Raw genomic sequence first — 27,194 nt, 5'->3', positions numbered from 1 at the left:
ATCATGCAATTAACTAACTAAAATCGACAATGATCATATATGGCTGTAGGAAGGGGGAGGCTCTAGTTGGCGCAGTGCAACACTAGCGACAAGCAGGGACTCCCATTCTGCTTTGGGGGTGGGGGAGGCTGAGAACCTTGCTGCGGGTTCCCCTGGGAACTACTTTGGGGGCCTTTTTGGAACCCTTTCTGTTTTCCCCCCTTGTCCCCCCCCACTCTTCTGCTGGGGACCCTGCCCACTCTTGGCGGAGTCTCCCACGGGACCCTTGTGGACCCTGGTGCTGAGCCAGCGGTCCGCCTCCTCAGCAAGCTTCCTCGGGTTGGACAGCTTGCTATCGATCAGGTGTTGGCGTAACTCAGGAAAACAGTGATCAGACAAGTGCTCCCATGCAATTAAATCGAAGAGACCTTGAAAATCATTCACTTTGCTACCCTTCACCCAACCATCCAGTGCTCTGCAAAAATAAGTCACATACTCCACATACGTATTCCCAGGCCGCTTAGTACATCCCCTAAACTTCTGTCTATACATTTCAGGGGTAAGCCCGTACCTGCGCATTAAAGCTTCTTTCATGTGGGAATAGGATCTCTGTTTCTCAACGGGCAAATCTAGCAAGGTATCTCGCCCTTCGCTAAGGAACCTTCCCCACAACCCCGCTCCCCAATCCTTGTCAGGGACCCGGTGGGAGGACATTGCTACCTCGTATGCCCTAAACCACTGTCCTATGCCATCCCCCTTAAAGAACTCCTTAACTACGTCCTTCGGGATGTGCACTCTTGACTCTACCTGCACTGGCGATGTGCTGCCACCAGAGGGAGGACGATCCAAGTCTCTCTCCTTGAGACTTATCTCCCTCATTTTCACTTCATAATCCATTTGGTGCTTTCGCTCTTCCAGCGCCATTCTTTTTGTTTCCAGCTCCAGTTGAATTTTCAATTCTGCCAGCTTTCTTTCGTGATTCCTTGTTTCTCCAGTATTAGGGGTGTCTTTCATAGATTCACATGCTTGAATATCCCCCGTCGTCGGAGTGGGAGTCCCACGGTAAATAAAATAGCAATAATATATACTATATATATATATATATATATGTAACATAAAACCTGAAATATGTAATAGAAAAAAGGCATAACAAGCCTACACATATTTCTACATAGGAATGCATGGAAAAGGAAAAAACCATTTGCAGTCTATCATTGTCATTATGTTGGTCCAAACTACAGCCAATCAGGCGCCAGCAACCCTCTAGAACCTTCTCCTCAGAGCTCAGCACCTCAGATTTTCTACCGCACGTCGTGTGAAGGGAGTCTCCCTGAGCTCTGCTCAGTTTTTTTCTTCAATTTTCTTCAATTTCTTCTTCTTAATATCACAGTTTTGTACTGTCTTCTTACATGAAGTCTACGTTCAGACCCTGTGTCACTTGTAGGAAACTGTGACCTTTTCCTGTGAACCCTCATGAAGAGTATATGGAAACACTCTGCTTGTCTCTGACATGGTAAGAGGAGAAGGGGTTGTTCTTGTGCTTAGACTGTACCCCTCTTCTGATGTGGGAGGAATTTTTGTTGTTTGTCCTGCACATTCACGTTTTAAGTGATGCTTCTCCTCTACTTCACCAGCTGAAGTAACATCACAATTAAGGGGTCTCTGGCCTTCTTTGAGTCTGCCTCCCACATCTACGCCCACGAGATTTACTCTCAGGCGTCTAGACTCTCACTGCGCACTTTTCTACGTGAAAATGTGCCAGCTTGTCGACGATACGGTCTATGTATCCTCTGACGACAATCTTTGCCATCACTTTTGCTCTGCAGCGACAACGCCTCCAGGTATGCGTCGACGACAGTGAGGACAGTGCCCTCTTGTCGACTACAGGCTCGTAGACCACTGGAAGTTTTTGTCGATGGTAATTTCTTCGACAGTTGGCCTCGTCGACGGTAAGCTCGTCGACGGTAAGCTCGTCGACGGTAGGCTAGACTACGATATGTCCCGTCGACGGTGGCCTCGTCGACGGTAGGCTCGTCGACGGTGGCCTCGTCGACGGTGGCCTCGTCGACGGTGGGCTCGTCGACGGTGGGCTCGTCGACGGTAGGCTCGTCGACGGTAGGCTCGTCGACGGTGGCCTCGTCGACGGTAGGCTCGTCGACGATAGGCTTGTCGACGGTAGGCTCGTCGACGGTGAGCTCGTCGACGGTGAGCTCGTCGACGGTGAGCTCGTCGACGGTGGGCCCCGTAGACGACAGGCTCGTCGACGGTGAGCTCCGTAGACGGTGAGCTCCGTAGATGGTGAGCTCCGTAGACGGTGAGCTCCGTAGACGGTGAGCTCCGTAGACGATGAGCTCCGTAGACGATGAGCTCCGTAGACGATGAGCTCCGTAGACGATGAGCTCCGTAGACGATGAGCTCCGTAGACGGTGAGCTCCGTAGACGGTGAGCTCCGTAGACGGTGAGCTCCGTAGACGATGAGCTCCGTAGACGATGAGCTCCGTAGACGATGAGCTCCGTAGACGATGAGCTCCGTAGACGATGAGCTCCGTAGACGATGAGCTCCGTAGACGGTGAGCTCCGTAGACGGTGAGCTCCGTAGACGGTGAGCTCCGTAGACGGTGAGCTCCGCAGACGGTGAGCTCCGCAGACGATGAGCTCCGCAGACGATGAGCTCCGCAGACGATGAGCTCCGTAGACGATGAGCTCCGTAGACGACGAGCTCCGTAGACGACGAGCTCCGTAGACGACGAGCTCCGTAGACGACGAGCTCCGTAGACGACGAGCTCCGTAGACGACGAGCTCCGTAGACGACGAGCTCCGTAGACGGCGAGCTCCGTAGACGGTGAGCTCCGTAGACGGTGAGCTCCGTAGACGGTGAGCTCCGTAGACGGTGAGCTCCATAGACGGTGAGCTCCGTAGACGGTAAGCTTTGTCAACATTCAGCCTCGACGCCAGTTGGCTTCGTTGACGGTTGACCCTGTCAACTATTGGAATCGTCGACGGTTGAGCCCGTCGACAGTTGGTTTCACACACGGTTGTCTCTTATGCACAATGTGTTTTGGTAGACGATTTCTCTCGTCGACTGCAGCTTTCTGCTACATCCACGTGATGACGTGGTGGCTTTTTACTCCTGCCTTTATATCTTCCTCTAAAAACTGGAGCTCTATTGCATTCACCTCCGGTGAATATTGGAGGTTTTCCCCTCCTTATGAAGAGAGCGGCGAATCGCTTTCCCTTTTTTCCCCTCGTCCGGGGGAAACCACAAAAACAAGTTCGTTCAGTTCCTATCATAGACTTTATTTAGCAAGAAGTTGTTAGACTCATGCAGAGGTCAAACTCTGTGCCGGCGGTTTTTGTTTTTCACGCCTCGACAAGAAATGTGCAGGTCCCCACTATTCAGCCTACCCTGCCTCAGTCATTATTCAGGCGGCACAGCGATTATCTTGCAAGCCAGTTGGGCAAGTATGCCACCATATGTGCTCTGACATGTTGGCGCCAGTAGCACTTATTCCAGAATCCTCCAAGCCTCACGCTTTGAAGATCCTGCAGGAGTGAGAGCGAGAGAGAAGTGCATCAGAAATGATACACTGTGAAGCGGACATTGCGTGCACAGGTGTTCCACAGCTCGCTATAGGGGCGGTCTGGGAAAGACAATTCGCTTCAATTCTACGTCTTTCGCAAGGAGGTTCAGACTTCTATACTTCACTTGTTCTTTTGATTGAGGAGCCCTTCTGGCCAGCATGTTGATGAGGCAATGCAGACCATCTTAAAGGACACAGATACTGCCCGCACCTTCGGGATATAGAATCGCAGCCTTTTCGTGGTGCCGAGGACGTAGCTCCACGTCCTTTGTTTCAAGGGAGTTCCCTCCAGTATTGGCTCCTACAATCAAAATCAATTGCGTTACTCAAATCAAACGCAGTCACATAGGCACAGTACCAACAGGTCCAACCTAGACTATCATCGTACAGCCTAGGCAAACTCTTCTAAGAAACAATGGATTACCGGGAACACACCTTTATTCCCTCCAAAAACGTCAGAGATCTAATATCTCACTTTTACTCCACTTGGTCAAAGGTGACAGAGGACCGTTGGGTTTTTTAAACGTCATGCCCAAGGGCACACTTTAGAATTTGTCTAATTTCCCTCTTTCTACACCTCCAAAGGGACCTCCTCCTTCTCATCTACGGGTGTCGTTTTCACAAGTGTCTATATGGATACAAACAGGGACCGTCGGAGTGGTTCCGAATCTCCAACAGCGTTAGGGTTTACTCTCAGTTCCTCATCAACAAGCAAATGAGGAAAGTGTTGCATGATTTTAGATCTTTGCGCAAACTTTAGAAATGTTGTCCCTCAACAAAATCCTGAGTTCTTATGCCAGAACGAGTTTATAACTACTCTCAACCTCCAGGATGTCTATTTTCATGTGCCAGTCCTTCCTAAGCATAGGAAGTGGCTACGCTTTACAATAGGTACAGAACTTATTCAATAAAGGTCCTACCTCTTGGATTTAGGTCTGTTTCAAGTGTCTTTAAGTACATCCTGGCACCAGTGGCAGCCTATCTACGTCTGCAAGGCATACAAATTTCTCATTCCTGAGACAACTGTATAATAAGGCTCGCTCTTATTTACAATCAGTCCAGCACACCTAAACTTGTCAGTCACTGTTTCAAGACCTGATATCAATAAATCATGACAAGTCACAACTAGTACTAGCTCCGATATCAACATTTCTCGGATCATCAATCAATACCAACCTAGCAAGGGTGTTAATCTCGCACGAACAACGGGCTTGCATCTCCCACTTGGTGGTTCTTCTACGTTGGTTTCAGGTCTCCAGTTCCTTTGTAGATCTCATTCAAATCAATCCTCGGATGCAAGAGGCCCCCCCCCTTTTTGTTGGTGGGTCCAAGTAAGAAATTTGTAGAAGGGGTGTACGTTATTCCTTCCAGAAGTGCCAAATTACACAATCGCCACAGACACATCCCTTCGAGGGTTGAGGAGCATATCTCAAGGGCTGAAGGTTCAGCAGGGAATGGGAACCCTCAACAAAGGGCTTAGCACATCAATCGGCTAGAGCTAGGTGCTATCTTCTTAGCCCTCAAATCCTTTTGTGTTATCATTCAAGGAGCCACAGTATTGGTTTGCACAGACAATACCTTATTTGCACAAACAAGGAAGAACGAGGTTGGTTCTTCTATCTCAGAAAGCCCAAGAGATATGGGCTTGGGCAATATGGCACAGGATCAAACTCTTGGCTGTTCCTATGCCGGGAGTTGCAAATGTGCTGGCGGACACCCTCAGCAGGTCAACAGGTGTCCACCCACGAATAGGAACTGCATCAGCCAACGGCGGATCGAATGGACCTCTATGCGACCAAAAAAAAAAAAAAAAAAAAAAAAGGGAACAGCTTATGCCTGTTTCTTTGCAAGCTGGCATCCCCACAGGGACTCGCAGGGGAAGGCGTTTTCGATAAACTGGTCTCATATATATGCTTACGCTTTTTCTCCGGTACCGTTAGTTCCGAGAATTCTCCGTCAGATGAACAAAGAGCCGTATCGTTTGATTCCAATCGCCCACAGGTGGCCTCGCCAATACTGATTCACCGAACTTCTTCTCTCAGAGTACGATCCAATACAGTTTCGACCAATTCCAAATCTCCTCTCCATTCAGAATGGTCAAATTTGCCATCAGATCCGGCTTCTCTAAAATTAGCAGCTTGGTGTCTGAGCACCTTGTATTAGCTCATCTGTCTATCTCGGCAGATTGTAAAGAGGTACTGGCTTACGCGAGAGCACCTACTAAAGACATACAGTCTTTAAAAATAAATAAATACATAAATAATAATCTAAATTTGGTGTTAATCTGCTGGGGTTTACCCATTTCTTGCAACGCCGGACCAGATATTACCTTTTTTCTTGCACCTGGCAAGATCAGGCTTATCTCATACAACGTTGAAGGTCTTTTTGGCAGCCATTTCAAGGTAACGTCAGGATGGGTCCATCTCTCTTTATTCTTCCAGAATACAACAGTTCTTTAAGGGACTACTCAGAATGTTTCCTCCTATAAGTCGTCCGCCTCCATCATGGCATTATAATGTAGTATTAGCGCAGCTCATGCGCCACCCATTTGAGCCAATTTTTAGGATGTATTTCAATTTCCTAACATGCAACGTTTTTTCTCTTTGATAGCATTAACTTCATCTAGAAGAGTCTGTGATGTTCAAGCTCTCATTGTCAATTCACTTTTCTTACGATTCACGCCCAATTCTGTAGTGCTACGTACAAGGGGTATGCCTAAAGGTGCCTTCGGATTTTCACCTGAAAGAACCAGTTATTTAAAGACGTTTTTTCCTAATAAACAATCCCCTGCGGAGAGGGCATTTACATACTCTTGACATCAGAAGATGTTTTAAATTTCTATTTGCAAGGACCTCTGTCATTATCAAATTCGATCAACTGTTTATTGCATATGGAAATATACAGCTAGGACGAGAACATTCTTTAGACATAAAACGTTGTCTAAAATTCTACATTTCCAGAACAGCTCCTTTCCGTAAATCTGATCAGCTATTTATAGCATATGGACTGTCACGAAAAGGGCATTCAGTGACTAAACAGACAGTGGCACGATGGCTCTCTGCAGCCATATCATTTTGTCATCAGCAGGCTGGCAGGCCTTTACCGAGTCCAGTTACGGCACATTCTACAAGAGCGATGGCATCGTCCACTGCGTTGTTTGCTGGGGTGCCTTTACACCAGATTTGTCGAGCAGCAACATGGTCCAGCAGGCACACCTTTACCAGACATTATTGTTTGGAAGCTGTCAACGAAGCAGATACCGCAGTGGGGCAAGCAGTGCTTCGTCATCTTTTTCAATTAGGTGAGCCTCTGATCCCTCCTCCATTTCTTTCTGTGATTGCTATATGCTTTTTAGCTGTACATTATTGTCTTCAACTTTTGAGGATGTACTTTGCAATCTCAGCTCTAAGGAGGGTACTGCTATCTATTCTATTCAAGCATGTGAATCTATGAAAGACACCCCTAATACTGGAGAAGAACAATTGTTACTTACCTGTAAACAGGTGGTTCTCCAGTATTGGTGTCTTTCATAGATTCACATGCGACCCACCCTCCTCCCCTCAGAGGCTCTCTTCTCCTCATAGACTCTGTGGTCACTCTTGTGCTACGAAAATCTGAGGTGCTGAGCTCTGAGGAGAAGGTTCTAGAGGGTTGCTGGCGCCTGATTGGCTGTAGTTTGGACCAACATAATGACAATGATAGACTGCAAATGGTTTTTTCCTTTTCCATGCATTCCTATGTAGAAATATGTGTAGGCTTGTTATGCCTTTTTTCTATTACATATTTCAGGTTTATGTTACATATATATATATATATATAGTATATATTATTGCTATTTTATTTACCGTGGGACTCCCACTCCGACGACGGGGGATATTCAAGCATGTGAATCTATGAAAGACACCAATACTGGAGAACCACCTGTTTACAGGTAAGTAACAATTGTTCTTCCTTCCTGTCTGCCAGCTCCTCTGGCGACAGGCCTTTCCCAAAGCTGTGCACGCTGTCTTGCCTTTCGAGATCCACCAGATCCATAGGTGCATTCTGCTCTTCAGTCGCATCTTGCTCCGCGAGGGCATCTTGATCCTCCGGGGCCTTTCTGGACTCTATCCAGGCTTTCAGGGCCTTGTAGAATTCTGGCTTATTCTTGCAACCAGCGTGCGGAACTTTGAGTTTCTTACAGAAAAACTTCAGTTCCGTCTTTGAGTATTTGTCCAGCTTTGCGGCTTACAGAAAAACTTCAGCTCCGTCTTTGAGTATTTGTCCAGCTTTGCGGCGTCCCACTCCACCTCCAACACCTCAGAGGTCGTGGACTCCGCTCCATCCAGGCTCTTCGTGCCCGGCATGGTTCTCACACTCAATCTTCTTTCAGCAAAAAGCAAAGTCTGTGGCTAAGTAACTGGACTGAAATCACTGTGCAATGGTCGGAAGCTAAGGTATAGATACCGCAAGTGTAAATTCGAAAAATCCTCACCGCTGCGTCCAATGTAGGAAGGGGGAGGCTCTAGTTGGCGCAGTGCAACACTAGCGACAAGCAGGGACTCTCTCTTCCTCGTCAGGGCTGAAGGTTACCTTCCAGACAACCTCTGCTTACCCTCTAGGTAGTGTGGCTTAAGCAGTCGTAGGCTAATCTTTGGGGCACATAGGGTTAAACACTTGCCATATTACACCGTCACAACCAACCCACCACACAATGAGACCAAACTGTATTCTGTAAAAATATATATCTTTATATAGACTTCAAGCAGGCTTATGAATACAGTTATCAGACTTTCAAATAGCGGTTCCAAGTTACTTAGTTCAAGTTGCCACAGTTCGTTCTAGCAATAAGAGTTCTTTAGGGCCTTCTGCCCAGTTCAACAAAGTTCTTGTGGAGCAGGCGGCTCCCAGGGGATCTGTCTCACGTCGCGTTGCCTTCCCGGGGTCGCTGTTCGTTGCGGCTCTCAGCCGAGCAGTTCACGGGTCATCCGGGGCAGCGGTGTTCTGTGGCGGCAGGGTCCTTTCCTCGTCGTCCGCTCCGACCCTGGAGGCGGCGGTTGCGTGGTGGCGGCAAGTGGCAGTACGGTCCTCAAGTGCAGGACGTACGCAGCCAAGTGCCGGTGCAGCTGTGCGCTCACAGCTGAGCTGTCGGGCAAGGTACCGACCTAGGGGACTCTCACAGGGCGACTGTCCGTCTTTGCAAGTGGATTGGCTGCTCGTGGCGCAGTCAACTCGAGAGCTCGGACCGGACGGGTCCTCCTTCGCTTTGCTCTCGGGCTCCCGGTGCAGTTGCGGTCACGGTGTTCGGGCCAGCGGCGGCTGGTCCTCACTTTGCTCTCGCTGTTGCTCTGGGCCCCGGTCGTCAGGTGGATGTCGTTGCCTTGGAGGAGATTCCCCCGTTGGTACTGCCACGAGGAGCAGCACACGCAGTTGCTTTCTTCAGGGTGTAGCGCCCACTGGTCCTGGGGCGCTGGTCAGGGGGCAAGTTCAGTTTCAAGCCCTTGGAGATCTTTTAGCAGAGTTCGGCACAAAGTCTTGTAAAGCAAAAGTCTTTTCGTAGTCTTTCCTTTTTCCTCTCCTTCGGCAGCAAGGCACCAGACACAGGCAAGAGACAGCACTCTTCCTTGTCCTTCCCGGTCCTTCTCGTCGGGCAGAGTTCCTTCTGTAGCCCAAACAGGATCTAATTTTCAAGGAGCAGGGCTCCTTCTTATATATGGCATTTCTTTTGTTCTCGCAGGCCAGGGGGGCCTTTGCATAGCCACTCTCAGTCCTCGAGTACCCTGGCGGGTGTACTCCGGCTTCTGCTTTCAGTGTGAGGGGCAGGCGCATCAGACGCCCCACAGGAGGTGGAGCCAGCATTGTGCGGACAGGGGCAGCCAGAGTACCTTGTTGATGGGGCTTCGCCCTTCCTGGGCCAGGTGTCGGCTGAATCATCCGACGCTCCCCAGGAGGGTGGAGCCAGCATTGTGGTGGCAGAGCACAGCAAGATCCAGAGTCAAGAGCCACTCCTACCTCCCACTAAGGTGTAATCTGCGCATTCACCACCTGTCATCCTCCCAGCCCTGTCACTCACACGTCCCAGACAGTCAGATACACATACCAGCAGAGGCGGGCTGAAATGGTTAGGCAAGCAAATGCTAACTTTCTAAAAGTAGCATTTGCAAACCCAGGATACTAAAATAAACTTTACTAAAAGAAATATTTTATCATCCTGAGTTCAGGCATACTAAACACGACGCGCTACCATGCTCCTTGAGCCTGCTGGGATTATAGGGTGTAATAACTCCAGCAGCTCAGTCTGTCCTAATGGAGCAGGTAGCCTTCAATAGTGAAATACGGTTTTGGTTGTAAGTCACTACTAGGACGGCCACACACTTCAGGGCTGGTCCTACCTTGCACCTACAACGCACCCTGCCCGCAGGCCTACCATAGGGGTGACTAATATGTAGTCAAGGGAAGGTTCGGGGGCTGGCAAGTGGGCGCACTTGCCCAGCTAGCGTGACGGTACGAGACCGCACGCGGGTTCTGCGGTCGCAGTTCCCAGACACATCTTTACGGCTGCTTCGGTGGGTGGCGCAACCAGCGCTGCAGGCCCACCAGCAGTATTGGCATCTACAAGCCCCGGCACTCCTAGTGCACTTTACTAGGGACTAACAGTAAATCCAATGTACCAATCATGGATACCAATCGCATGTACAATTTACAGTAGGGAGCACTTGCACTGCGGCACGGGTCAGCCGTGGCGCAGTGCCCTGAGTATCGGAAAACCAGCAAAACATCGGAGGCACATCAGCAAAAAGTGGAAGGGAGACTCACGCCAAGGTGCCAGGTCTAACAATGGCCATAAGGAAACCTTAGTCATGCAATTAACTAATTAACTCCAACCCTGGAAAAGGTATAAAACCCCGGTTTCAAAATTCCTTCTGGCATTATCACCGGAACCACGTAGGGATCGATCGGGAGGTATTTCCTCGTAGAAATCGTGAGTAGAAAGGTCTGATGATTGTGAGCACTGCCACCACTACATGAATGTAAGTTAAACCAAGACCTGAATATGCCTTTCTTTCTCAAACAGGTGCTAGTTAGCACACCAGATCCTGACGTTTTGGCTCATGAGGTTTATCTACAACTCCAAAACAGTATGTTGTAAATATGTAATGGCATGAAATTGACATTTTTCCTCCTCACTTTACAGGGATATAACAGAAACTTTGTCCTTTCCCTCTTTACCAACAATAGTGTTACGGCCAGGAAATGATTTTGAAAACATCTGATCAAAAATTTCGTCATTAAGTGTGTGTGCTCTATGTTGTGTGTCAGTGAGTCTAGTGTGTTTTTTGTAAAAATATTTTTATCCCACTATAAGCACTGGAATACAGCTATAGTATGTCACCTGTAACCACTGGACATTTTACCTATGGATATGGAGAGAGAGAGACAACCAGAAATTTTTTTTTTGTCTTCTTTCCTTTACAGGTTGATCAATAGACAACGTCTTTTTTTGCCAGGTACATTACTTTTACCTGCACTGTAATTTTTCCTCACTTTTATTAGAAAATTCTGGTATTAGTTAGAGAAACGTGAGTAAGGTGGGGATTTGTGCACCGCGGCTTTCCTGAACTTGGTCAGCAACAGCAAACGACTGGCTTGCCTAGCAGGGCCTGAGTGCTTAAGTTCTTCTTCGTCCAAGACCTTTAGACGGTCCTCCATGCAAGCAGTTGTGCTTCCCTGTGATTTAAGTATTCTAGCATGCTTAGCAATGCATTCCCCCACTTATATCCGCTTTGAATGCCTCCCACACCGTTGTCCATGTACTGACGGAGCTCACATTTAAGTCCTGAACCATCGTGGTGAAGTCCGTGTACAGGGAGATGGTAGAGCCCTGCCAGTCCAACGACCCACGTTCCTGTGCCAACCGCAATGCAGTGTCTCTGTCTTTAAAGTTCAGACGCCATGCCATGATTCCGCGAGGTGGATAGCCTGGGTTGGGCCGCGGACCCAGGGTTCTGTGCGCCCGTTCAACAACAAAAGTAGCAGTTAAGGACTCCTGACCGAATGAGTCAACTAGAAGGCTTTCAGCAAATCCACCATTGTGGATTTAGGCACTTCCATTATACGGACGTTATTGTGTCCCCCCCTGGCTTCATGGTCCTCATTCTTTATGGCAAAATTCTTTATTAGGCCTTCCATCCGCTCCAGTCGTTTCGTAGACTGAGCCGAGCCATCATCAAGGTCTGAAATTCTACCCTCAGCCGTGTCAAGCCTCTTGTCGTGTTGATCTAGTCTGGCCCCCATTTTATCGAGCCGTTTGTTGAGAGAGTCAAAGCGAGTGTCCAGGGCCCGAACGCCCGTCTTGAGTTCTGCTATAAGTGCCTCATTTCCCTGCGTGTGGACTGCAGCCTGATGTCCTCCCTCAGCCATCTTGCTAGTTATTGAATCCGAGCCTGCGCCTTATTTTTCAAAAGTGAGTTTCTGTTGTTTCGGATCTCCCTTGCCCATGACCTTGGAAAGGGGTTGCATGGAGTAGTACCACAGTAGACCTGGGACCGCCCAATCTTGCTGTTCTGCAATTGTCCTGTCAATGGTTAGATCGGTACCTTTACAACGATCTGCCGAAATGTATTGCCGCTTCTATTTTGCACTGTGTTGTCCAATGTAGTTGTCCGGTCGCTACTCGCATAGGCCACCCGGCGGTCTCCACCTCCGTTTGGGGATCACTCTGCAATTAGGACAACACATTGCAGGGAGGGCGTCCTCAATTTAACATGTGCACGTGGGCAAGTAGGCACATAGGCAGTGTAGGCACTCTAAGTGCCCCTGATCTTTCCCAAGCTGAGCAGTAGTAACGAGAGGGGTGCTGTAGCAATGTTTTCGGTGGAGAGGGCCAAGTCCCACGTACAGGGAAACTCTCCTTACTAATAATGGAATTCGTGTTGCCCAAAGACGTGGGACAGGAAATGGGGGCATTGGAATGCCCATCGGGCGAACTGTTTTATTCTCCTACAGTCGAACTGGCGTTGCCCCGTGTGAGACCCGGAGGTGGAAATGCACGCTAAATGGTAACAGATTTGTTCCGAATGTGGTTTGTTAAAGCTTTGTGACGCTTGTGATAGTCCTCTTATTTTGCTTTTATATTGGTGAGGTACTGAGGCGACTGTAACCTCATCGGTCCGAGCTGGACCCGTGGGACGAATTGTGTACTAAATGACTCTCTCTGCGGGATTTGTGTTTTCTTTCTTCTTTTTCTTTTGTTTTCTAAGTTTTTGTTTCTGATAAACAAACAAAAAAGTGGTGCAGATATCCTTTCGTTGTGTGGCGCAGGATTTGTATTGCTTTCATAATCGATCTGTTTCATCGGTATGCCGTCTAACCTCAGGGGTGTGGACTGAATGGCTGTGTATTGAATTTTGACCCGTATATTGTTTTAAGCCTTATACCTGCCTGTGCGCGGTTGTAAATGATGCCTATGTTTTTTGACAATCACCACAATAATAATATTTTTAAAAAAAAATAAAAATAATGGGATTTATGCCTCTGTGTAGGGGCCCAAAATGTTCTGGATCATGGTATTGACCTGCGGGCCAACCCTCTGCTCAATCAGGGGGGCCTTCAGTGACCAAAAACGCCCTGTGGTGTCTGTGGCTATCAGCATTGCAAGCCCCCATCATGGTTCTCACAGTTTTCCTCCCCAGTCGGGCCGCGGGCATGCCGTGAACATGGGGAGCTCCGCCCAATGTCTCCCAAGAGGGCGCTAGCCGTAATCGATGCCACAGCTTCTTTGCAGCTCACAGGCCGCAGCACGCACCTCGTCAGCGCTGCAATTCCCTATCACCGATTGGTAGTAGAGAGGTGTCGCCACAGTACGAGTGCCGTGATGGAAACACTCGCCTCAACGCCCTGTTGTTTTGCTGCTCAGGGACTCTGGGATGGCCCTTTGTTCCGGGGAATAAGTTCGCAGCTCTGAAACTATGCAGCCATCTTGGTCCGTGGTTCAGCCACGCCCCTCATGTTTTTTTATTTTGAACAAAAGCTTTTGCATGCACAGTTTCAGGCAAGACCTAAAAAGGAAATGATAGTGCCTAAAAAAGCAAACCGTGAAAGGCACAGTAATGCATCCATGCTCCAGAGGAATGATAAACACGAGTGTAGGAAATTAAGATCTGCTTCTATGGTTACCCCCACTTTTTGCTTGATGTGATGCTGTTTTAAACTAGTCTAACTGAGATCCTGCTAATCAGGACCCCAGTCTATCTGCTTTCTCCCTACGCTTATCAGACCCTAGTATATTGTATTGTATTGTAATGTAATTGTATTTGTATAGCGCTTACTACCCCTGACAAGGCGTCAAAGCGCTTTTTCGGCGAGTAGCACGCTACTCCGGGACCCATAGAGGATTAGTGTTGAATTAGTATTGTGAAACATGCAAGTAAATTTTAAGTGGTGCATATGTTAGTCTGTTATTTGGATTCAGAAGGATAGAAGAGGAAAGGAGGTTTGTATTTATATAGCGCTTTTAACCCCTGATGGGGTGCTGAAGCTTTTTTTGGCGAGTAGCACGCTACTCCGGAAACGCATAATGGATTAGTGGCGAATTTGTATGGTGAAATATGACAGTAATTTGAGTGGTGGATATTAGTCAGTTATTTGAAGTGAGAAAGATAGCGGAGGTATAGAAGGGAAAAAAAGGTGTGCATTTACATAGCGCTTGTAACCCTGATGAGGTGTTGAAACGCTTTGTTGGCGATTAGCATGCTACTCTGGAACCCATAAAGGATTGGTGGTGAATTAGTATAGTGAAATATGGAATTAAAGAAGTGAACATGCTAGTCTGTTATTTTGATTGAAAAGAATAGTGGAGGGATAGAAGAGTGAAGGATTTCTTTTTTTTTAGGTCATAGCAGTAGGGGGAGGCTTTTGGATGAGTAAAAAGTGTTTTTGGAAGGGAAGAGTCGGAGGGAAGAGTTTAGAAAGGTTTGTTTTTGGGGATCGGTATAGTAAAAGAGGTGTCAGATGATGCAAGGAGGGGTAGAGTAGGAGAGAGTCAAGAAAGGGTTATTTTGGGGAAAATAGTAGTGGTATGGGGTTTGGGATAAATGAGAGAGTGGGTGTAGAGGATATAATAGATGTATAGGGTGAGAGATAGGGCAGTGAATCGGAAAGAGTAGTAGAAAGAAGTTTGAGATGAGTTGGTAAGCTAGAAGATATGTTGAGAGAATTATAGGCTGAAAAATAGGGTAGTGCATTGGAAATGCTAAATTAGAAGAATTAGATACATATCTAGATCCATAAGTACATTGGAAGTATATAGATGCATAAAGGAGGTAAGTATATGCAGATTAAAGATATTGATAGAGGTACAAGATGAGAAATAGGGTAGTGCATTGGATATGCTTTTTCAGGAGGAAAGTAACAGACACACAGATTCAAGTACATGGAGGTACATAGATGCACAATGGAAGCAAGTACATGTAGACCAAAGATTATTTTTTATTTTTGGTTTTATAACAACATAATTATTGTAAAGGTTTATCCAAAGGAATGCACGAAGATAGGCACACATCTATAGTGAAAATAAATGCTTATATACAGAGGGAAACATACATAGGATGGATATTAATGAATGGGAGCATTCCCGGCCTGGGCCATGACTAGTCTCGAATAGGCTCAAACAGGCACTCACCCTTGTCCTCTCTGCCCTTTGCCTCGGCGCCCGGGCTGAGACGTCCTAACCCTGGTCTTTTATAGCCTTAGTAATCAGGTGACCCCTTCAGCCAATAGGAACCCTAGCCCTAACACTACATAGGTACCCCAGAGGTTTCCCCTGGGCTGAAGCATGCCACCCATGGGGAAACTATGCAAAAGTGAACTACAGGCCTGTCATTGCAGGCTGTGTAAGTTTGTGCTTGTACCACTTACTAAAGATATAGGTTTACTATATCTAAGGGTCACTGCACTTAAAACCTATAAGTCACCCCTATAGGAGGCCTTTGCAATCCTGAAGGCAGGGTGATTGGTTCTAAATGAGAGGGTGCCCCTGCATGAGCAGGACACACCCATGCAGCCTACGGAGTCTATTCTCCTGGGTTGTCAGTGAAGCAGCCATAGACTAAATAGAGAGGACGGCATAACGGCGCGATGACCATCGTGAAAACGGCTGCAATGAATCCGATCATGTTTGGTATCAAACATGTTGGAATCCTACCCCCCCACTCCCACCGTAAACGGTGTGGGAGGTATGATTCCAAGCACTAGAAGAACCCTTTGTTAGGCTCTGTGTTCCCTGTGCCAACCTTCTAGACCCGGACAGCACAAAATGGTTGCTGCCGACCAGAGAGACGTTTCTGCCCTCCTGCTGCTGCGCCAAGCTTGAGCAGAGGAAGGTAGAACAATAGGCATCCTGTCAGGGAGGTGTGACCACCTCCCAGACATGATTTAGTGTATTGGGACCAGGTGGGTGTGCTCGCCAGCGCCAGAAAGTGTGCATGAGGGGCACACTTGGTGTCCCCGTCGAGTTCTAACCAGTTCTGGGATCTGTTGGCTCCCACTCTGGTGCAAAACTGGACAAAGGACATGGGAGTAACCGCCCCCGCTGTCCAGACCCTCCTGTGGGACGGTCCCCTGAGCCTTCCCAACCCTTTCCCTGGGGTACTTAAGTGCTTAACTGGGTGTAGTTCCCTAGATTCGTTGTGGAATAAGATCCAGATCAGACACCACTTCTACTTTTATCGCCTGGGCACTCTGGACTTCGTTTGGGCCTGACTTCCTCTCCCTTCCAGTCTTTTGTATCGTCTGTGCCTGTGCATCATACAGGAACCTCCCAAGGCATGTGAAGCATCAAAGACACTTGAAGAAATCTCCCTTGGCGTGAAGGAGTCACTCCCCTGCATAAGCAGGCACTGCAACTAAGTAGACCGGTCTGCAGGTCCTGAGCTCCTCCAGACTCAGTGGGCTCTGCAACACAGGTGGTGGTTTTCCACAGCTCCAATGGCCTGCCCAGCCCTCTCACCATGTTTGAGGCCAGTATCCCTCAGGGTTGTAATAACTGAACCCTTGTGCACCGTGTTCAACTTGCAGTTGCAAAGGCTAATTGGCTTCCTTCCAGGAAGATCTTCAGGCTCCAAATAGCCCCAACCTCGAGCACCTCCAGTGACCAGAATCTTCAGCCAAACCGCATCGTAGCCTGCATCTTTTGGTGAGCTGCTTAACCACATGGCTGCTGGGCGTTTTCCCCCCCCTGTGCTGGAAAATGCCATTTTAGTGGCACCATGAATAGCTCAGCTCGTCATCAGCACACGACACCCGTGGGTGATGACGAGCTGAGCTCGTCATCAGCATCGAAAGGGTTAAAGTCCTCTGACTCCAGTGCCTCCAGCCTGTGGGTCCACTTGAGGGTCACACTTTCTTTTGGGCTCCCCTGATTGCTCGGGCCTGCCCTGACTCCCTTGCTGTAGATGAGTCCCCTGGACCTTGCTGGTCCCGATGTTGCTCCTTCTTTGATTCCTGCATTAGTTGCATTTTGCCAAGGCTTGTTGGTGCTCCCGCCGGACACCAACCCCATAGTACTCGACATCCTTCGTGGGATAGCTCGTGAACGGCTCCTGTTCCTCCTCAGCGTCGTCTGGTCCTCACAGCTGCAGAGTCAAAGTCCTCGTCATCCATCCTGCAATACTCAACATCGGAGGTCTTCCCAGTCTCCTGCTAACTCCTGACTAACTTAGACTCTGTCCCCTCTGCTTGCAGGTATCTCTTATCTAGAATCCATCCTCTAATTCCACCAGACACTTCTTCTTTCTTCCACAGTAGCACTTTCCTGAAGTCCTCCATGGGGTTTGACAGCGGTTTCCGACACCACTTCACACGTATGCACCCGACTGTAGGTAACGTGGGTACTAGGGTATCCACAGGTGGGGTGGCTCTCCAACCTTCTGTCTTTCAATTGATTATTTCAGGGTCCACTGGTAAGGGTCCTTAATCTTTAAAAATCCAACTGTGACTTGCACATAGTTGTACGGAGCATGCGGTCATGTTTCCACACTGCAAATACTCTCTGTGGGGTCCCTATCTACTCACCTTTGGTGGTTCCTTGGGTCCCCAGCATTTGTATGTCCTCTCGACATCCTCTTGAGTCGAGCCGTGGTTCTTATACCATGTTCTTAGTGTATGATTCCCCCCCCCCCCACAACCCCCCCCCCCCCCACACCCCCACTACCCCCGGGTCCACTGTGTATTTTGTGCTATTTACTGTTTTTCTTTGCTGAAGTATTGTGTGTATTGTGTTTATCTCCGTGTTGGAGATATTGGAACATACTAGAGAGTATTATATAATTAAACATATTTTTATAAATATTTGGTGTTCTTTTCACCTAAACTAGAAGATTGTATTCTGGTAAAACAAGCTGCTTTACACTCCTGGACTATGCCTGAAGGCTGCTCTCCACAGCTACCACATAGAGCGCTTTCTAAGGTTGTATAAGACCTCTTAAATCACCATAAGGCTTGTCTGGACTGGTGCAAGGTGTCCACTTACAATAGTGGACATCCTATACCAGGCCAGCCTCTCACAACAAGAATAGCAAGGAAAGCCTATGGAAGCCCACAAGTTAGAAGCAAGCAAATGATTAACAGTGAAGATGAGCAGTGTTAAGTAGTGGGCAGGCTCTAAGCTCACTGTGAGGTAACAAAATGTTAGTCGGGCAAAAACGCTCACAGTTGAAAAAGGAATTAAGAGTTCTTGAATGCTTGGAAACCTCGGACTGCTGCAGCATTCCAAGCATAATACTGGAAAGTTTTGTGAAAACTACAATAACTGTCCCAAAAAGCAGATCAAGTTTATTATACAGCCCTTATTCATTATTTTTAAATTCTAAGTACTGGGAATTACCCTGGTGTAAGTGGAAGACTTCAAATGCATGACCTTCACAAACCACAGACGAGTTTTCTTGGCCTGAATTCACAACTAGAAGGTATGGTGAAACTATACCATACAGGATAGCTATTTTTTTTCCTTTAAGATGGTTACATGTAGAGTTGGTATCAATTCTTAGATCTAAAAGTATTATCACTGTGGTAGCCACACCTGCAAGCATTTTCACATTACATTTTAAAATATGGTGCAGCCAGAGATTTCAGTGTTAAACTTCCAAATTGGGAATCATTTCATGGCCTAATATAATTAACCTCTGGTTTACGCAGGCCGGCCAAGTGTCACTCAACAGGTGTGACACACACGCATTTCAGTGTGGTGTTCTGCACCACCGCACTGAATTGCATTGTCACGCATTTATGGCACACTCAGACTGACTCTAGCTAGTACCGGCAGGGTGGCAGTGCGCGCCGCTGGTGCTGGGCCCCGGCTCTGCTTCTCCAGTCCCAGCACATGTGCTGCCAGCAGGGATCAGTAAGAGTGCCATGCGCTCTGTTTCCAGCAGGCTTTGGGGCATCGGTGAGTCTGCAGCTATTATAGCTGCTACACTGTAGCAGAATTCACTACACGCACGCAGCATGATTGCTGACTTTACATTAATGCGTCATGACGCTACAGCGCCGGGAGCGTGAGCGGGCGGGCGGCTACACTTAAAAAAAACTTGTGGCAGGCTGCATGCAATGGTAGGACTGCTCGCAGCATGACAAAGTTGTGCAAGGCAATGGACGGTTATTTTATCAAGCAGGGTACAGACCCAACTGGCGGCAATACTCCCCGCCCCCATACCGAATGCAGTTGTAGAGGAGTCAGTGATGACCAGGGTTCCAGTTATCGCCAGGACATTGTCACTGGACGGCCCGCTCAGTCTGGATGGACAGCTTTAACTGAAGTCTGGCCAGTGCGCCACGCGCCAGATCCGAATTACCACGTCTCGCGGTGGCTCAAGGCCTGAGCCTGCCTTGCACACACTGGGTGTGAATGGCCTGCAGTTAATGGAGCGCCACCGTCCTCCGGTCCAAGTAAGTACCAGCCTGCATTTTAAAATGACACATTTGCAAAACATATGGCTGCCTGCGCGCGATCAGGCAGCACGCTGTGCCTCGCGGTGTTTGTTCCTCTTAGCCTAGGTGACAGTGAGTTACTAAGAAATAGGCCGTTCGGTTTACAGACTAACGATAAAGGTGATTTATAGTTTGACATAGGAGTCCCCGATAATAATACCTTCTCTTTGTTATCTACTACGTCATACCTCCGTGAGCCTCAATTCTACCTTGTGAGGAGGAAAGTACGTAAGGGAGGCCTGACTTGGACCGATGATGTTTGCGAGCGCCTTCACTCACTGAGCCATTTTACCACGCTGTCAGTCTGAAACGGGATCGACCGAGTACACAGATCCTGATTTACAAACAAAATGACTGAGCTACAGCTTGAAGGTCCAGATGCAGCTGGTGGGGAAAGTGTGGGAAGGAGTGATAATCACCCCAGGTCTCACAGTGGTGAGGGGCAAGAAGGGCAAGCTGGGGAAAAGTAGTGTTTAAATGAGAGAAGATAGCATTTCTACACTAATAATAAGTGGTTTTTTGTCATAAGTTGTAGCTTAGTGAGCAGTTGTGCAATACCAAGCTACAACTTATAACAACAAGCATTTGCAATGCAATAGGTCTCGCATTAGGAAAGTTTGAGCTATTGGTATTGTAAATGACACATTTTTTATTTATGTGTTGGTTTTGAAAATAGCGAAATTAATAGTTTTGTCATTTACAATGCCAATACTTTTAACTTTTGCAAATGTGACACCTATAGCATTTGTAATGTAATATGTGTTGTATTTACATGACTTAGATGTATTGATAGTACAAATAACAATGGCTTGTAATTTTTTTAATAATGAATACTTAAAAAAAGTTGTTGTAATTTATAATGGCAATAGCTTAAACTTTTGTGAAGATTATGTTCATTGTATTTTATTATGAAGAAAATCCAAGAACAGAAGTGAAATATTAACATATTTTTGTGACATTTGTAATAAAGCTTGAAAAATTGAGAGAACATATTTGAACCAGTTGTTATTGAATGATTGCACAGATTGATGCTGTGGTGGCGCTGAGTGATGTTGTGGTGGTGATGAGTGATGCTTTGGCGTTTAGTGATGCTGTGGTAGCGCATAGTGATGTTGTGATGCCCCTGAGTGATGTTGTGGTGCCCCTGAGTGATGCTGTGGTGGTGCTGAGTAATGTTGTGGTGATGCGATAGATAGATAGAGGGAGGGAGATAGATAGAGTGAGGGCGATACATAGGTAGGTAGAGTGAGGGCGATACATAGGTAGGTAGAGTGAGGGCGATACATAGGTAGGTAGAGTGAGTGCGATACATAGATAGTGAGGGCGATACATAGATAGATAGAGTGAGGGCGATACATAGATAGATAGAGTGAGGGCGATACATAGATAGATAGAGTGAGGGCGATACATAGATAGATAGAGTGAGGGCGATACATAGATAGATAGAATGAGGGCGATACATAGATAGATAGAGTGAGGGCGATAGATAGAGTGAGGGCGGGCGATGGATAGATAGAGTGAGGCCGATAGATAGATAGAGTGAGGCCGATAGATAGATAGATAGAGTGAGGCCGATAGATAGATAGATAGAGTGAGGCCGATAGATTGATAGAGTGAGGCCGATAGATAGAGTGGTATTGTGTGCAGTGTGTGTTGCATTCACTAGACTGTAATTTTGTGGTGTGTAATTATGTGGCACTGACTGGTATTTGGAGTGTATGTTGCATTGAGTACAGTGTAATTATGTTGCATATAACTATGTGGCACTGAGTGGTATTTGTAGTGTATGTTGCATCGAGTGCTGTGTAATTATGTGGCGTGTAATTATGTGGCACTGAGTGGGATTTGGAGTGTATTTTGCATTGAGTGCTGTATAATTATGGGGTGTGTAATTATGTGGCACTGTGTGGTATTTGGAGTGTATGTTGCATTGAGTGCAGTGTAATTATGTGGTGTGTAATTATGTGCCATTATTATGTGTATGTTATTTATCTTCGCTCCTGTGGAGTCTGGTGACTGTTCCTGACAGCATCATACTGTAGCCAGGCATCCTCTTCTTGACTGACAAACAGAGTACCACGAGGAGAGCAGGCGTCCCATGCAGCTTTCATGAATCCCATTCTCTGAGCACCACAACTGGCACTCAGCGAAGGAGGGGGGCATGGATGCTGTGCAGTGGGGCACAGAGGCGCAACTAGAGCCAAATTTCGGGGTGGAGGGGGGCTACTAAAAAAAGGCAGAGTGAAGATGCATGGGCCCTAAGAAAGGGCGGCATGGGTGCGCTTTAAAAAATACATTGTCAATTTAAATAAGGCGAACTGCAGCATTGCGTGTGCCAGAGATGGGGTGCGCATGACACCTCGAAGCAATCACGGCACCCGCGCCATTGAACTGAAAGTGTGGCATGGGTGCCCTTTAAAAACAAGCCCGGGACTGGTGCGTGTGCGGGCTCTTGTGCCCTCCGCTGCATGCAAGAGATCAATTATAGTGAAACAGTAAAAGAATGCAGTGTCAGGGGAGCCTCACCTCGAAGAACTGACAGCGGAAAGGTAAGCAGAATAAACGCTCATGAAACAAAGTGCAATTCTTCAGGTTAGGTTGGAGGCACCAAAAATTGTTCATGTGAATACGGCGAACAGTGGTATTGTGCAGGCCAATGAAGGGCTGCACATGACACTGCTTTGCAATCACAACACCCGATCCCTTAAACTGATAACATTGTTTATGTAAATACGGTGAACCGTGCCAGTGAAGGGATGCGCATGACACCTCTATGCAATTGCGGCACCCACGTCCTTAAACTGTAAGCGGGCATGGGTGCCCTTTAAAAAAATTGTCAATGTAAATATGGCGAACCGCAGCATTGCCTGTGCGAGAGAAGTGCTGCGCATGATACCGCAAAGCAATCACAACACCCGCGCTGTTAAACCGAAAGTGTGGCATGGGTGCCCTTTAAAAAATACATTATCAATGTAAATACAGCAAACCGCAGCATTGCGTGTGCCAGAGAAGGGCTGCGCATGATACCTCAAATAATTCACGGCACCTGCGCCATTAAACTGAAAGTGAGGCATGGCTGCCCTTTAAAAACAAACATTGACTGCGTGGCCGGGCCGAAAATGAATCATTTTAAAAAAAAAATCCACGAGGTACTCCCCAAAAATCATGTGAAGGCCGAAATGTGACAGCAAGGTTTCGGGTGGTGCAATACGCAGGACTAAAGGACCGAATATCTGCGCTGCATGCTTGAAAGAGCACAGACTTCCATACTGCTGCCGCATTCTGCTGGTCCTTTCTACTCGCCACACAAGTCTGCTTTTATTTCCAGTCCGGCCACCATTTCATAGCAGGAGACAACCATCGCAATGACTGTCCCTTGGCAGCATGTCATGGCAAAACAGAAAGCGATCCGGCGTTTGTAGCAGTGTCACATGTCTCATTCCACAAGGCTTGTTTACGCTCCTTTAATACCCTTCTAAATGAAGAATGACAGGAAGCAATCCTCATACGATCCCTAGGAATCAATTTCAAGGCTTCCAGCAATTAACAATGCGCCTTAGAACCGCTTGCATCAAACCATTTAGATGGGTTAGGAGCCCTACGACTAGATTTGGAAGTCAGAAGGAATGTAATATTATAACAAATGATAGAAAATATGCTCAGAATATTCAAATCAGAAGAGTCGCCACTCAGACATAACTCGATTTCAGAATGACAACCTTTAAACACGTTTAAAAGGAAGGTGTCCAGAATCACATTCTTCTAGTTAAGACGCCAGTGCTGATGACTAGAAACAATATTTTCCAAAGTATAACGCTTAGAGGCAGTGGTAACCAACAACATGAAGCCAGCAACAAAACAAAAATATTATAGGGCGCCGCCGCGCTGCCCGCGGCGACCCAGAAGCTCTTGGCCGTCCGGCCAATCCGTTCGCGGCCGACCGGAAGTCCCGCCTCCCGAGGTCCGCGAGCTGCCGGCGCATGGAGCGCCCTGCCGTCCGGGGTAGCCCGGGTCCCCAGGAGGGGGCCGGGGAGAAGGAGGAGTGTGGCGCCTGTTGCGGGGCTCCTCTGACCTGAGGGAGCCCCGATTTAAATGAGGAGACGCGCCGCGCCGTGAGGAGCCCCGCCGGAAGAGCGTAGTCGGTGAGTGGGGCCCAGGGCTGATGTGAAGTGCGTGCGTGCCTGTGTGTATGCCTGGGGGGGTATGGGAGGGGGGGGGGGGGGAGTGTGTGTGAGCGTGCGTGTGTGCGTGTGTGCGCGAGGGAATGTGTGTGCGCATGCGTGACTGTGTGTGATTGAGAGAGAATGCGAGGTAGGGGATAGTGTGCCTGTATGTGTGCCTGTATGTGTGCCGTATGCCTGCGTGTGCATGCGCGCGCCTGTGTGTGTGTGTGTGCGTGCGTGCATGCAGAGGGGTGGGGGCTGCCTGTGTCTGTGTGTGAGCAAGGGCTTTGCACCGCGCATGTGCAGCTATCAGACGCTCGCTCCCGAGGTGAAATCTGACCTCGTCAAAGCGCGCGTCTGGTAGCTGTCCACATTCCTAAATATGGGCCACAATAGGTCTGAAGCAGACACCTTCAATGCTCACGCATTGAGGGTAGGTCTGCTCGACCTAAAAACAGCTTATTATTAATCACATAGGCGAAACCAGTGTATTACTAATGCTTGTTAGGATATGGCTGCACACTTGTTTTTGATAAATTAATTGTTTGTCACACTAATTTATTTGCTGCACACACGTAGCTAGTTCATTCGTCATGATGTCAAACACCAGATGTGATTGGTTATGAGTACGATTTCAAGCAGGACTGAGAGGTGGTGCTACTAGTCACATTAGTAATAAAAGTGAGTGAAAAGGAAACTAATGTGATGGGTCATGCAAGGTTGGCACACACACTCATACATCCTGCAGTGTCCTTAGTTCCCAGGTGCTATGCAGCAGTTTAAGATCTTTTAATAGTTTTTCGTTGCTCAAATGAGTGTAATTTCTTATATTTATATGTTTACCCCTTCCTCATTGATTGATTTTAATCTCGAGAAAGTGTCACGCATAGTCGTTGAATGTCACTCATAATTACACTGAAATTAAAATGTCACACATAAGCAATCTGAAACCTTGGCAGCTATGCTCACCTCTGCCAAGTCGTCACGTCCAGGAGAGTAATTGCGGTTTAGAAGCGGCGGGGACTCGAGAGAATCGAGTCCTGGTAGTGCGCTGCTTTGCCGCGAAATAACCCGGCGGGAGGCCTTCAAGTGGCCACCACTGTGCGTCATCATGTCACTACTGACTCACTCAGCGCCTGCTACAACTCTTCTGACTGTTCATGCGAGGCTGCGCTTGGGATGGTGCAGCGACGGCTTAGCTGGAGGGACCAGGAGATCACCGCGGTAATCATAATTGTATTGAAATCTACGAGTCTCAGTACAATTTGTTTAATTTGAAACTGAAAGGACAGGTTACGCAATTGAGAGCATTTACAGTGCACAGAACTCCAGAGGTCATCTGGACCTTTAAAAACTGTAAGGGCTGACGGTGGCTATGTTGTACTTGACCTGTGCTGCCCTCTATCAAGGGGTCACCTGCTTGTTGGGTAATGCAGTGGCAGGAGTCTGTGCAGACCGTCCATTATTCTACTATAAAATCGAGGCGAGGGTCTGCCACCAAGTCTTTGCTCGGCTTGCCTAGACTGCTAATTTCTGCCAGGAGTTGTACCTTACCAGAGTCTGTTAGTGGTAGGAATAAAAACTCAGTGATGCAGGAAACACGTCTGTCTGTCCTGTTTAGTTTTCATTGATAGGTCTTAAACGTTGTTACGTTATTCTCTTTTTCTGTGATATGCAGACAGTTTCATTGCATATCACAAGCAAGCACCCCTCGGAGGTCTTCTACATTGCTGTGATATGTATACACTTGATTAATTCTCTTAAATTAATTTTTACACGTGCTGTATACATTTCAGATAAGAGCCTTTTTTTACACAGAAATATGTTAAAAAATGCTCTGTGAAATGTATACAGCATACGTAAAAAGCTGTGCTGAGCTCAGAAATAAGATAAATATATCAAGGACTGAGTGAGCTGCATCAGTTTTTGTAGTTTGCTCATACTAATGCTGCTTTTAGTGATTCTTAACTGGCATGTAAATACTGCGGTCCTAAACAGAGCCAAGAGATTCAATTAAAATTGCACATAACAAGAGACAAGCAGTACAAACACCACTGCAGCTGTGTTTCTGCTGGAAGGGTTTGCCTGCACTTGATCCTCCTTTTGCTAGTGTCATGATATTAGCTTTTCTCCCTGAAAGAACATTGTGTGATGATATACCACTTTTTCCCACTCTCCCACTCATCAGCACAGCTGACCTCTGGGTCTTGGTGTGTTTTAAGGTCTCTACTGGGTAACTGAACTTTCCTGTTAATTCTGACGTCTAAGGTAATTAGATGACTCCATGTAAGTAGGGACTCAATGCTGTAGTCCTGGGAGTGAAAATGGTGCGAGCCAAGACTGCAATTACCAGAATGCAGTAGATTTGTTGTTGAATGAAAATCTACAACAGGAGCAAGTCATCCTTGGTAACATGGATTTCTTGTGTCACCGTACTGATGTCTGTCATTGGATCCCTGTTTTCTCATCTCTATCTACATTATAGTCTCTCCCAGATGGGGTTGTATCTCAAACTCTTATATCTTTCAGAAGAAAGTAGGCAGCACTCCTCACCATTGAGGCATCCACGCTGCATAGGTATGAATGCTGCACAGGTACGGCCATGGATCTGTCAACCTGCAGTCACAGAAGCATTGCTTATGGATTCAGAGAGCTGTCAGAAGGGGCTGGAACCTTCTCCCTCTCATTTTTCCCCTCCTTAACCCCCCGCTGCTTGGTGGTGGTGGGGGGGGGGGTGTTTATATGTCACAATAATTAAGATATTTTCTTGAACCCCCTAGGTTTTGGCTTTAGGTTTATTGTAATTCACTACTGCTCCTTTCCCACAAAAGCAAGTACCAGATCACACCAGCCGCAGGCAGCCTGTCACAGAGCTTAAGGCTCTATTGACAGTGACGCTGATGATCAGTGCTGAAAGTAAAGTAGTTGCTGTTGAACCCGAGTTGACTGGCACATTAACCTATTCTATGTTCATGATGAGTTCAGCTCGTCATGAGGCACAGTCCAGCTGCACTCATGACGAACGGAGCTCGTCTCAACCACACCCGTTTTTCGAACGTTCAGCTCAGCGGGGTAATTATCCCCGCGTGCAACGTTCCACCTGCCGTGAGGAGCTCAGCTCGTCATGAGTGCAGCTGCACTGTGCCTCATGACGAGCTGAACTCATCATGAACATAGAATAGGTTAATGTGCCCGTCAACTCGGGTTCAACAGCAACTACTTTACTTTCAGCACAATTTATAACACACAAATTACGAAAAAAGGAGAGGGGGAAAGAGAAAACCCAAATGACTTAGTTGTAATAGTGGGCTGATGGAGTTTTAGCAAAGCGGTGGATGGAAAATTTGTGTGTTATAAATTTTATGTTGTTTATTGATTTTTTTCATTGTAATGGCTATATGTATTTTTAAACTGGAAATCCAAAGAAAATGAAGAAAAAAAGATAAATTAATTAAAAACAGTATCCTGTTATACAAATCATGTTTGGTTTCTATTAATAATGTTTATA

At 47.2% G+C, this 27,194-nt stretch overlaps 1 protein-coding gene across 1 annotated transcript in view; it reads left to right on the top strand.

Moving 5' to 3' along the window:
- TRIM24 (tripartite motif containing 24) overlaps window positions 1–27,194 on the top strand; it is a 1,193,545-nt gene that overhangs the window by 57,379 nt on the left and 1,108,972 nt on the right. The window lies entirely within an intron of this gene.

The sequence above is a fragment of the Lissotriton vulgaris genome, chromosome 1_2 (assembly GCF_964263255.1).
Source record: "Lissotriton vulgaris chromosome 1_2, aLisVul1.2, whole genome shotgun sequence".
Taxonomy (NCBI): Eukaryota; Metazoa; Chordata; class Amphibia; order Caudata; family Salamandridae; genus Lissotriton; species Lissotriton vulgaris.
The sequence above is the reverse complement of the archived record's forward strand: the minus strand, read 5'-3'. Positions and strand labels throughout refer to the sequence as shown.